Below are 10,792 nucleotides of genomic sequence, written 5' to 3' on the forward strand. Positions count from 1 at the left end.
TGAGCCCCACAGCTAGAGAGTCCATGTGCCGCAGATCCCTCCTTCTGCAACAAAGATCCTGCGTGCTGCAACTAAGACCCAAGGCAGCCAAATTAATCACTTAACTAAAAAGATAAATTAAAGTTAATTAATTAAGAAAAGATTATATGGACAAGGTTATTTATTGCCCTGGTTAAATTTAAACAATAATACAGCTACTCAATAGAGTATTCTGTTGCTGAAGAAAAGAATGAAGAATATCTCTATATCTTAATATATCCAATATATTAAGTGGAAAGGAAAAGTAGAGAAAAATGTATACAGTAGGCAAACAATTGACTAAGAAGGAGATTATATGAATACATACATTTGTTTATATTTTTTAAAAATGGAAGATAGACCTTATAATTTTTGAAGAATAGTCAGGGAAGAAGGAGGAAGTATGGTGGGGGCAGATATTGAAGCTCAACTTCCTTGACTATACCTTTGATTGAGGATTCGTTAAATATTTTACATAATTGTAAATTAAATTAAATTAAAAAGTAGGCCCTAAAAACAAAAAGGGAAGTAAAATACCTCTATGGGTGACATAACTACATAGAATAATTTTTACAAGTGACTTTAAAACAGTCGTTTGACTGTACATTCTAGGGACAAATACTACGTGCAAACTTTGTCATCAGAATGTCTAAATTTTAGCTGATGTTAGTATCATTAAAATAAGAAATTAAGACTTCCATTTCTGGGGACTTCTCTGGAGGTCCAGAGGTTAAGACTTCACCTTCCAATGCAGGGGATGAGGATTCGATCCTTGGTCTGCAAGCTAAGACCTCATGGCCTCATGGCCAAAAAACCAGGACATAAAAAACAACAGAATCAATACTGTAATAACTTCAATAAAGATTTTAAAAATGGTCCGCATCAAAAAAAAAAATGACTTTCACTAATGGATTGTTGTTTAGTCGATAAGTCATGTCTGACTCTTTTGCAACCCCATGGACTGTAGCCTGCCAGGCTCCTCTGTCCATGGGATTTCCCAGGCAAGAATACTGGAGTGGGTTGCCATTTCCTTCTCCAGGGCATCTTCAAACCCAGGGATCGAACCTGAGCCTTCTGCTTTGTCAGGCCGATTCTTTAGCACTGAGTCCCCTGGGAAGCCTGACAGAGACGTTCTTTTCCCCATTTCTCCCGTTAGGTACAACCCGAATCCCTGAGCGTTATATAAAAACAAGCATAAGAAGACTCTGAGAGCTGAAGAGAAGCAGGCAGATTGGCCATGGACCTCAAGATCCAAGGAACAATGTAGCAGTGATTTCCCTGGGTTTTCTTCCTTGCTTCATGAATCCTGGGCTGAGTGTCAGAAACGCCAATGAGGACAGACATAAAAGCAGCGAGAAAAGCCTGGTCTCTAACCAAGGGCCAGCAAAGGGGCAGCCTCATAAGACAGACGTCTTGCAGACACCTCTCTTCAAGTCAAACATTATCCCACCCCCATGAGCCAAAGCTGAATGTGGAGCCGAGGTGCCCACCCTTGCCTGACAGTTTGTTACCAGTCACCCCTCATCCTGCCCTGACCACAGAGGTGTCAGAGCTGGGCAGTCAGAGAGCTGAAACTTGAGTGTCAGCAGTAACAAGGACCCTGCTGGCCAGGTTGTCAGCGGACGTCACTTGGGAAGTAGTAACTAGGCACTCCTATCCCCACAATGACAACCCAGAATTCTACAGCCAGTGGAAACAACCTTGAGGAATAAAGGGGAAATCGAGATGCTCACAGCTGAAGGAAAGCTAAAGGGATTTGTTGCCAGATTGACCCTCAGATAATGGCTTAAGGAAGTTCTGTAAACAGAAGATGAAAAAAGAAAGAAACCTTGGAACATCAGGAAGGAAGGCAGTACAAGAGAGTAAAATTGAGTTGGTATAACTTGCTTTCCTTTTTCTCTTTGGTCTTCTAAATCGCCATTGAGGCAAAATTAGGACAATTTCTGATATGGTTATTGTGTATGCAGAGGAGACTTTTTAGATGATTATATTATAAATGGGAGAGGGTAAAGAGAGGTAAGCTTTCATTTACACTAACAAAATGTTATCTGTAGACTATAATTGTCTAGTCGCTAAGTTGTATCCAACTCTTTTGTGACCCCATGGACTGTAGCCCACCAGGCTCTTCTGTCCATGGGATTTCCCAGGCAAGAATACTGGAGTGGGTTGTGATTCCCTCCTCCAGGTGATCTTCCCAACCCAGGGATTGAACCTGCGTCTCTTCCACTGGCAGGAGGATTTTTTTACCACTGAGCCACCACAGAAGCCCCAGGCTATCGAGGGTATCTATATAATGTAACAGGGCTTCCCTGGTCACTTAGTGAAAAAGAATCCACCTGCAATGTAGGAGACTCAGGATCCCAGAGTTTGATCCCTGGGTCAGGAAGATGCCCTGGAGGAAGGCATGGCTGATACAATCCCTAACCTGTCAGTGATATTTCAAAGGCATCAGGGTGAGTGAAAAAAGAATGCCTTTCTCCAAAGGTCACATATTGTATAATTCCATTTATATAACATTTTAAAAATTGAAAATTATACTGATGGACAAGAAATTAGTGGCTGCCAGGGGCCCAGGATGGCGGGAGTGGGTGGGTGTGACCTCAATGGTAACATGAAGGAGATTTGGCTGGTGGTAGCTCCATGAGTATACAGATGCCATAAAATAGCATAGAACTGTAAACATACATTGTGCCAATGTCAATTTCCTGTGCTGATATTATGCTATAGTTTTGTAAGCTATAACCACTGAGGGAAACCAGATGAAGCGCACAGGGAATTCTGTCTATTTTTGCGAATTCCTGTGACTGTATAACTATATCCAAATTAAAGGTTAAAAACATTAGTTATTAAAGAACAATGTTTTGAAAGTTTTAAAATATGCACCTAGTACAATGATAATGAGAAGACACAAGGGCCTAATTCAGTATAAATAAATCAGGGCAACTTGACTGAGGAGGCAACATCCATAGTGAAACTTGCAGGACAAATGTTTGTCAGGCAAAGCGCAACGTTGACCAGGACATTTCAGTATTATGGACTTGTAAGTACCCCCAAAGAGGAAAATGGGAGGAAAAGACTATTTGCAGAAGCATGTGTGGTTCATTATGAATAGGCTGTGTGGTTCCCTGGGAGTGTGGTAGGTCTCATGAATGAACATGACCACCTCCACAGACATTCCAAGGACATAAGTTTGATTGCCCATGTGTATGCTGACTTGGGCTTCCTTGATAGCTCCGTTGGTAAAGAATCCTCCTGCAATGCAGGAGACTCCAGTTCCATTCCTGGGTCGGGAAGATCCGCTGAAGAAGGGATAGGCTATCCACTCCAGTATTCTTGGGCTTCCCTGGTTGGTAAAGAATCTGCCTGCAATGTGGGAGACTTGGGGTTGATCCCTGGGTTGGGAAGATCCCCTGGAGAGGGGAATGGCTGCCCTCTCCAGTGTTCTGGCCTGGAAAATTCCATGGACTATAGTCCATGGGGTTGCAAAGAGTTGGACACTACTGAGTGACTTTCACTTTGCCTTTCACGCTGACTTGGTCTTCCCAGGTGGCGCTAGTGGTAAAGAACTGCCTGCTAATGCAGGAGAGGTAAGAGACCTGGGTTCAATCCCTGGGCTGGGAAGATCCCCTGGAGGAGGAAATGGTGCCGCACTACAGTATTCTTGCCTGGAGATTCCCAAGGACAGAAGAGCCTGGCAGGCTGAAGTCCATAGGCTCACAGAGTCAGACAGGACTGAGTCAGACAGGCCTTAACACACATGCATGCTGACTTCTGTCTTTCTCAGTTCAGTTCAGTCGCTCAGTGATGTCTGACTCTGCAACGCCGTGGACTGCAGCATACCAGGTTTCCCTGTCCTTCACCAACTCCTGGAGCTTGCTCAAACTCATGTGCATTGAGTCGGTGATGCCATCCACTATCTCGTCCTCCGTCATCCCCTTCTCCTCCTGCTTTCAGTCTTTCCCAGCATCAGGTTCTTTTCAATGAGTCAGTTTTCACATCAGGTGGCCAAAGTATTGGAGTTTCAGCTTCAGCATCAGTCCTTCCAATGAATATTCAGGACTGATTTCCTGTCGGATGGACTGGTTTGATCTCCATGCAGTCCAAGGGACTCTCAAGAGTCTTCTCCAACACCACAGTTCAAAAGCATCAATTCTTCGGTGCTCAGCTTTCTTTATAGTCCATCTCTCACATCCATACATGACTACTGGAAAAACCATAGCTTTGACTAGATGGACCTTTGTTGGCAAAGTAATGTCTCTGCTTTTTTAACATGCTATCTAGGTTGGTCGTAACTTTCCTTCCAAGGAGTAAGCGTCTTTTAATTTCATGGCTGCAGTCACCATCTGCAGTGATTTTGGAGCCCCCCAAAATAAAATCTGTCACTGTTTCCATTGTTTCCCTATCTATTTGCCGTGAAGTGATGGGACTGGATGCCATGATCTTAGTTTTTTGAATGTTGAGTTTTAAATCAACTTTTTCACTCTCTTCTTTCACTTTCGTCAAGAGAATCTTTAGTTCTTTGCTTTCTTTTTCCCTGATACAAATTGTATCACTATGATTTCATGATGAAATATTAAGAAACAAGACACAGTATTCTTTTTGTATGCCTCATACCACTGACCTTCAATTAATTATCCTTTTTTATCATGCTTGTGTGCTCAAAATTTTAATAGAAGAAAGAGGACAGAAGAAGCCAGCTAGATATTGGGAAGAGGTGGAAGTGGATTTTAAACATTTATTACATAATGGGTGGGACTATCCTGGTGGTCCAGTGGCTAAGACTGTGCTTCCAGTGCAGAGGACATGGGTTTGATTCCTGGTTCCGGAACTAAGATCCCACATGCCATGTGGCATGATCAAACCAAAACCCCCAAAACCAAAAACCAAATAAAAAATTTGTAAAAATCCGATCAAAAGTTATAAACAAAAAATAATGGGAGGTACTATTTAAAAAAAAAACACACACAACTACCAAAAAGCACTGACCCTGTGGGACAGGAAATATCTGCAGTGTCCATCTGGGCCTAGATGTACACAAATGCAGGATCATGAGCTTTGTAAGATGTTCCCTTCAGGGACTGTTGCCGTTGTTTAGTTGTACAGTCGTGTCCAACTCTCTGCGACCCCATGGACTGTATCTCACCAGGCTCCTCTGCCCATGGGTTTCTCCAGGCAAGAATACTGGAGTGGGTAGCTACTTCCTTCTCCAGGGCATCTTCCCAGCCCAGGGATCAGACCCGAGTCTCCTGCATCGGCAGGTGATTTCTTTACCACTGAACCACCAGAGAAGCCCACTCAGGAATACAATAGGCTATGTAATCCCCCAGATACCGAGTATGCTGCCATTAGAAAATCAGGACAAATGCCAAATGTTTCTTCTAGTTCCAAGTTACATTAAAATGATTGGGAGGATTGACCTGCATCTGTAGGAAAAAAGAATGAGCCCATGGTTTGTCAGTATGGGTCAAATATTTCAATTCATTTAAACTTACATTTATCCAACTGAGTTTTCACTGTGTGTCAGGGATTCTTCTAAACACAGAGGCCTTCAAAACTTAAAAGCCAGGACATAACTTGGCCACATATGAGTTTCAGAACTTTTCCATGTAAAAAAATAGAAACATAATTATGGTATTCAACAAACTGGGGAAAATGTTGGCCCAAAATAGGAAAGACAAATGGTTACTATTCTTAAAATACAAAGAGCTCATCTAATTTTGCAATTGAAAAATTGATGTAAAACTAAAATAGATAATTCAGAGAAGATATATTTATATATGGTTAGTAAAAATTTGAAGTGATGTTCATTCTCACTGTTAATCAAAAAATAATAAGTTTAAACAAAATACTTCCCAAAAGTATAGGAAATAACATATACAGTTGCCAAGGGTAAGTAAATGCACAAATAAGTTCAAATTTTTGAAAAATCTTTTAATATGAGCTGAATCTAAAAATATTTAATAACTTTGCTCTAGAGATGGTACTCTAAGGATTTTTCACGAAGAAATAATAAAAAGGCAGACAAAGAATTATATATATGAATATTCATTTAAATATTAGAGCAAATACTTTTAAAATAATCTAAATTCTAATGAGGGCAGTGATATAATAACACTAAATTCAGAAATTGCACTATTATGTAGACCCTGAAAATAGTGTTTCAAAGATTGACATGGTAAAATACATAGTCTACAAATATCAAATAAAAAGAGTTAAAATATTGCTAGATATATTTTTATTTTCCTTTTTTATAATTTTCTGTATTCTCTAAATTTTCTATAATAAACATATTCTACTTTTGTAATTGGTAAGCCGGTTATAATTTTAATATAATGATGGGACAGTTCATTAAGGAATTATTTATCAAAGTTAATTTTTCTAACAATGTTTCAGTAACTAAATATGTTTCTTCATAGAAAGTTATTAATTTATAATGATTATATATTTATTTATTATCTATCTTCTTTAGTAGAATGTCAGCTTCTATCTTTGTATTTGTACCATAGCTCTATGTAACAAGAGCTTTCTGCCCTAAGGGAAATTCTATCTGTATCTTCCAATACAGTAGCCACTAGACAGATATATGTAGTGACAGAATACTTGAAATGTAGCTAGTGCAACTGAAAACTTGAACTTTTTATCTTATTTAATTTTAATTAATGTAAATGTAAACTTATGTAGCCAAAATCTGTATGGACAATGTAATTCTAGAGCCAGAATCGTTCCAGGCAAAGAGTATTTGCTAAATGAACACTTGTATAATGCTTGGGCATTATTTGATGGCACTGGGATAAGAACAGAGATAAAGTTAGTATTATCCAACATGTATTGATAATATTCATATTGAAAATGAGCCAGTTTGGAAGTTGTTGGCCCTAATATCAAAACGAAATGGGCAGCAGTAGCTCCAGTGATGCTGAGAAATGCTTGTGTGTGTCACTCGGCTGTGTCCAACTCTTTCAGACTGGAGCCTGCCAGGCTCTTCTGCCTGTGAGATTTTTCAGGCATGATTACTGGAGTGGGTTGCCATTTCCTTCTTCAGGGGATCTTTCTAACCCAGGGATCAAACCCAGGTCTCCTGCTCTGGCAGGCAGCTTCTTTACCACTAGCGCCACCTAGCACTGTAAATATGAAATCCACTCAATCTCTAAAAATCTAAGTAAACCATTTCCTCTCATTTTACACATAAGGAAATGGAGACACAGAGAAGTAAGGTAACTTATTCAAGGACAGGCAGCTAATGAAGGCTGGGTTCAAATCTAGGTTGCCTGGGTTCTCTTGTGTTCTTAGCGTCTGTAATATAATGTCTAGGTGAGCAGATACCTTCTAATGACTGGAGTGGTGTTTGTTGTCAAAGCTACAGGTCTAACTTTACAGCCAGATGGATTTGGATGGATTTTCTAAGTTAAACTCCCTGTATCCAAGCACAGCAAACATAAGGTATAGTGCCTTTGCTTTGTTTGGTTTGCAGTGCATCTACACCATGAGTCCTCAACCTCCAGAATCTAATGTCTGATGATCTTAGGTGGAGCTGATGTAATAATAGAAACAAAGAGCATAATTAATGTAATGTGCTTGAATCATCCCCAAACCGTTCCCTGCCCCCTGTCCTTGGAAAAATTGTCTTCCATGAAACCGGTCCCTAGTGCCAAAAAGGTTGGGAACCGCCGATCTACACAAACCCTTGAAATTCATCCAATAAACATGCACTTTGTGAAACTGAGTGTCAGATGTTGTGTTAGGTTCTGGAACTACAAATATACCTTCCTTCCAGGAGTTCTTACACTAGTAAAGAAGTGTTCATAAAAGCAGATTATAAAATGTGATCAATACAAAGATGAAAACATAAAACTAGATTCTGGGAGCCAAGAGAGAGAGAAGCACTTGGAAAGAATGGATCCTGACAGCTGGGGACCCCTATTTGACTCCGCTTTTGTTCTGCAAACCCCCAGACCCTCATTCATGCTGTAAGGCCCACCAGAGTCATGGTCACAGCTTGTAGATTTGTGTTTGACCCACACCTGCCATTGTTAGCTGGTGACTTCAGGCAAGTTGTTTTTTCTTTCCATAATGGGTTCAAACACCCCTACCTTATGGATTTTTTAAAAAAGAAAGTAAAAGTGAGATCTTACTGTTACAGTCCAGTGCAAAATGTAAACCACTATGCCAATGTCAGGAATCTCTCTGATTAGTTCAACTATACCATTGAGAGAGGGTAGAAAAGCAAGGTTTTTATCCTAAAAACTCCTGGGGACTAGATGACAGGCCCATACATGAATAATGAATAGAATAGACTCCCTGGAAGGTGTCTAGACTTCAGGAGGAGGGGGCGGTATCTGAACTAACATCATCCCAAAGGATCTCATTTGCAAAATGTACTGTTAGTGCCTGGGTTGGCACAAGTGAGTTGCATTACAGAAGTCTGGTTGGAAGATGAAAGATAAAGGACAGCAAATGGAATGTGCAAGGTGGTGTCTGCAGGCATCGCTGGTGACAGTGTAGATCTACATATGATATTAGTGGATCACAAGAGGGAGAAAGCAGAGGGTCCAGGAATATTTGAGAAAGAAGAGAAATCTGTCAACTATGACTTAAGACTCATCAATTTGGCATTAAAAAAACCACGTTTGTGAAACACCATACAGCCTTAAAATCAACTCTCAAAAATAGTTTCCCTTTAGTCTAACAAAGAAAAGAGTAAATAAAACCCTAACACCAGACAGTTTGCCTTAAGCTGTATCACCCAGATTTTGTAAGTAAAGAAAAAACCTAGAGAGCTTAAGTTATTTGCTCAAGCCTTCACAGTATAACCAATAAATAAGAAAGAATTTCTGATGTGAAGACCATTTATTTCCACCACACCGTAGCAAATAGGCAGAGTACAAGGAAATGAAGTTGGCCAAGTTGGTTAATGACTAATGTCCCTGGAGAATAAAGTGAAATTGCAATTTAACAGGAGAGTCAGGCCTGGATAAGCTGGGTTGCCAGCTCTGTGGACCATCTTAGATCTATTTATGAGCCTTTAAAACAATTAAAAAAAAAATTTTTTTTTTGGCCTCACCTGCTGGTATGTGTGATCTTCCTTCCCCAGCCAGGGGTCAAACCGGCAGCTCCTGCATTGGGAGGGCAGTCTAAACCCCTGGACTGCCAGGGAAGCCCCTATGACCCTTTTAACTGGGATTGATATTAATCAAAATTTATTCAAGATTTTCAGTGAGTTAAACAGGAGTAGAGGGTTATGTCAACCTTTAACCAGATTCAAGGATGGAGGGCAAAACAGTAACTGCTTGGCCTTTCCCCAGGCAAACTCACTTTCCTGGAGGCCTGTCTGCAATGGCCAGAGGCTGTCTTCTTTGTCAGCAGAGCTCTGAGAATTTGCCTGAAAACAGAAGTTCCTTGGGCCGCCCTGGGGAGCCTGGCATCCCTTGAAATCCTCTTATGAAAGAGGGCTTTTGCCTGAAGCTCTAACTATCTCTTAAAAGGCTAGGGAAGAGAGTGGCAAAATATGCAAGGGATTCCAGCAAGAGAAATGAATTTGGCCTTCATTACCTAACTTTGCAGACAGAAATCTCTCAGAGCGGCCGCGCTTTGTCTTTTATTGTGCAGCAATCTTGTTAAAATACAGATTTTTAAACAAGGGATCTCGTTAAAATGCAGATTCTAATTCAGCAGACCTGGGGTGGGGGTGGAGCTTCTGCATTTTTAACAAGCTCCCAGTTGATGCTGACGACGGACCACAGGTTCAGTAGCAACATTAGAGCATCTGCTTACAGATAGAATTTGTCCCAATTCTCTACTTGCTATCTCTGGAGCAGAGAGTCTCAGAATTTAGGTCACATTAGAATTTCCTGAGGACCTTGGAAAAAATACAAAGTTTGATTGGGTAGACCTGGGTAGGGTCTAGGAATTTGCCTTACTAATAAATACCTCAGCTGTCCCATTTTCTAATTAATGTAGCTTTAGGGAAAGTACAGTGGGGACCCAAGGTACCCAGCAATGCTCCAGAGATGCTCAATGGAGCCAGTACGCAGCTTTTGGGACCAGTAAGTCTTAGCGAGTGAGAGGTTCTTTTAACTGGCTGTTGCTGCTAAATCGCTTCAGTCGTGTCTCTGTGCAACCCACAGAAGGCAGCCCACCAGGCACCCCCGCCCCTGGGATTCTCCAGGCAAGAATACTGGAGTGGGTTGCCATTTCCTTCTCCAATGCATGAAAGTGAAAAGTGAAAGTGAAGTCGCTCATTCGTGCCCCACTCCTAGTGACCCCATGGACTGCAGCCTACAGACTCCGTCCACGGGATTTTCCAGGCAAGAGTACTGGAGTGGGTTGCCATTGCTTTCTCCCCTTTAACTGGGGAACAGTATAAAATTCAATTTAAAAAGTTCAGCCTAGGGGCTTCCCTGATGGTCCAGTGGCTAAGACTCTGTGCTCCCAATGCAGGGGGCCCAGGTTCAATTCCTGGTCAGGGAAATATATCCTACATGCTACAACGCAGCGTTCACATGCTGCAACTAAAGCTTCTGCATGCCACAACTAACACCTGGCACACAAATATATGTGTGTGTGTGTGTGTGTATTTATATGTGTGTATATATATGTATGTATTTATATATATGTATATTTAAATATGTGTTTATATGTGTGTATATTTACATATGTATATATATTGTGTATTTAAATATGTATGTATATATGTGCATATATATGAAGTTCAGCCTATAAATTCAGCAAAATAAAATAAAGTTAATGGGGCCTGGGGCTTCTGCATTGCTGGGCA

The 10,792-nt window shown here is 40.8% G+C and overlaps 1 protein-coding gene and 1 non-coding gene across 2 annotated transcripts in view; both read left to right on the forward strand.

Moving 5' to 3' along the window:
- Positions 1-2,046, forward strand: part of FUT10 (fucosyltransferase 10) — a 229,838-nt gene extending 227,792 nt beyond the window's left edge. The window contains exon 9 of the mRNA XM_070459911.1: positions 1,175-2,046. The gene's annotated coding sequence lies outside the window, so the exon portion shown is untranslated. The remainder of the gene's footprint in view (positions 1-1,174) is intronic.
- An 8,366-nt stretch (positions 2,047-10,412) lies between these two features.
- Positions 10,413-10,485, forward strand: TRNAG-CCC (transfer RNA glycine (anticodon CCC)). Its single transcript has one exon. It is a non-coding gene; the product is annotated as a tRNA-Gly (tRNA).
- The last annotated feature ends 307 nt before the right edge of the window (positions 10,486-10,792 follow it).

Source organism: Odocoileus virginianus, chromosome 32 (genome assembly GCF_023699985.2).
Source record: "Odocoileus virginianus isolate 20LAN1187 ecotype Illinois chromosome 32, Ovbor_1.2, whole genome shotgun sequence".
Lineage (NCBI taxonomy): Eukaryota > Metazoa > Chordata > Mammalia > Artiodactyla > Cervidae > Odocoileus > Odocoileus virginianus.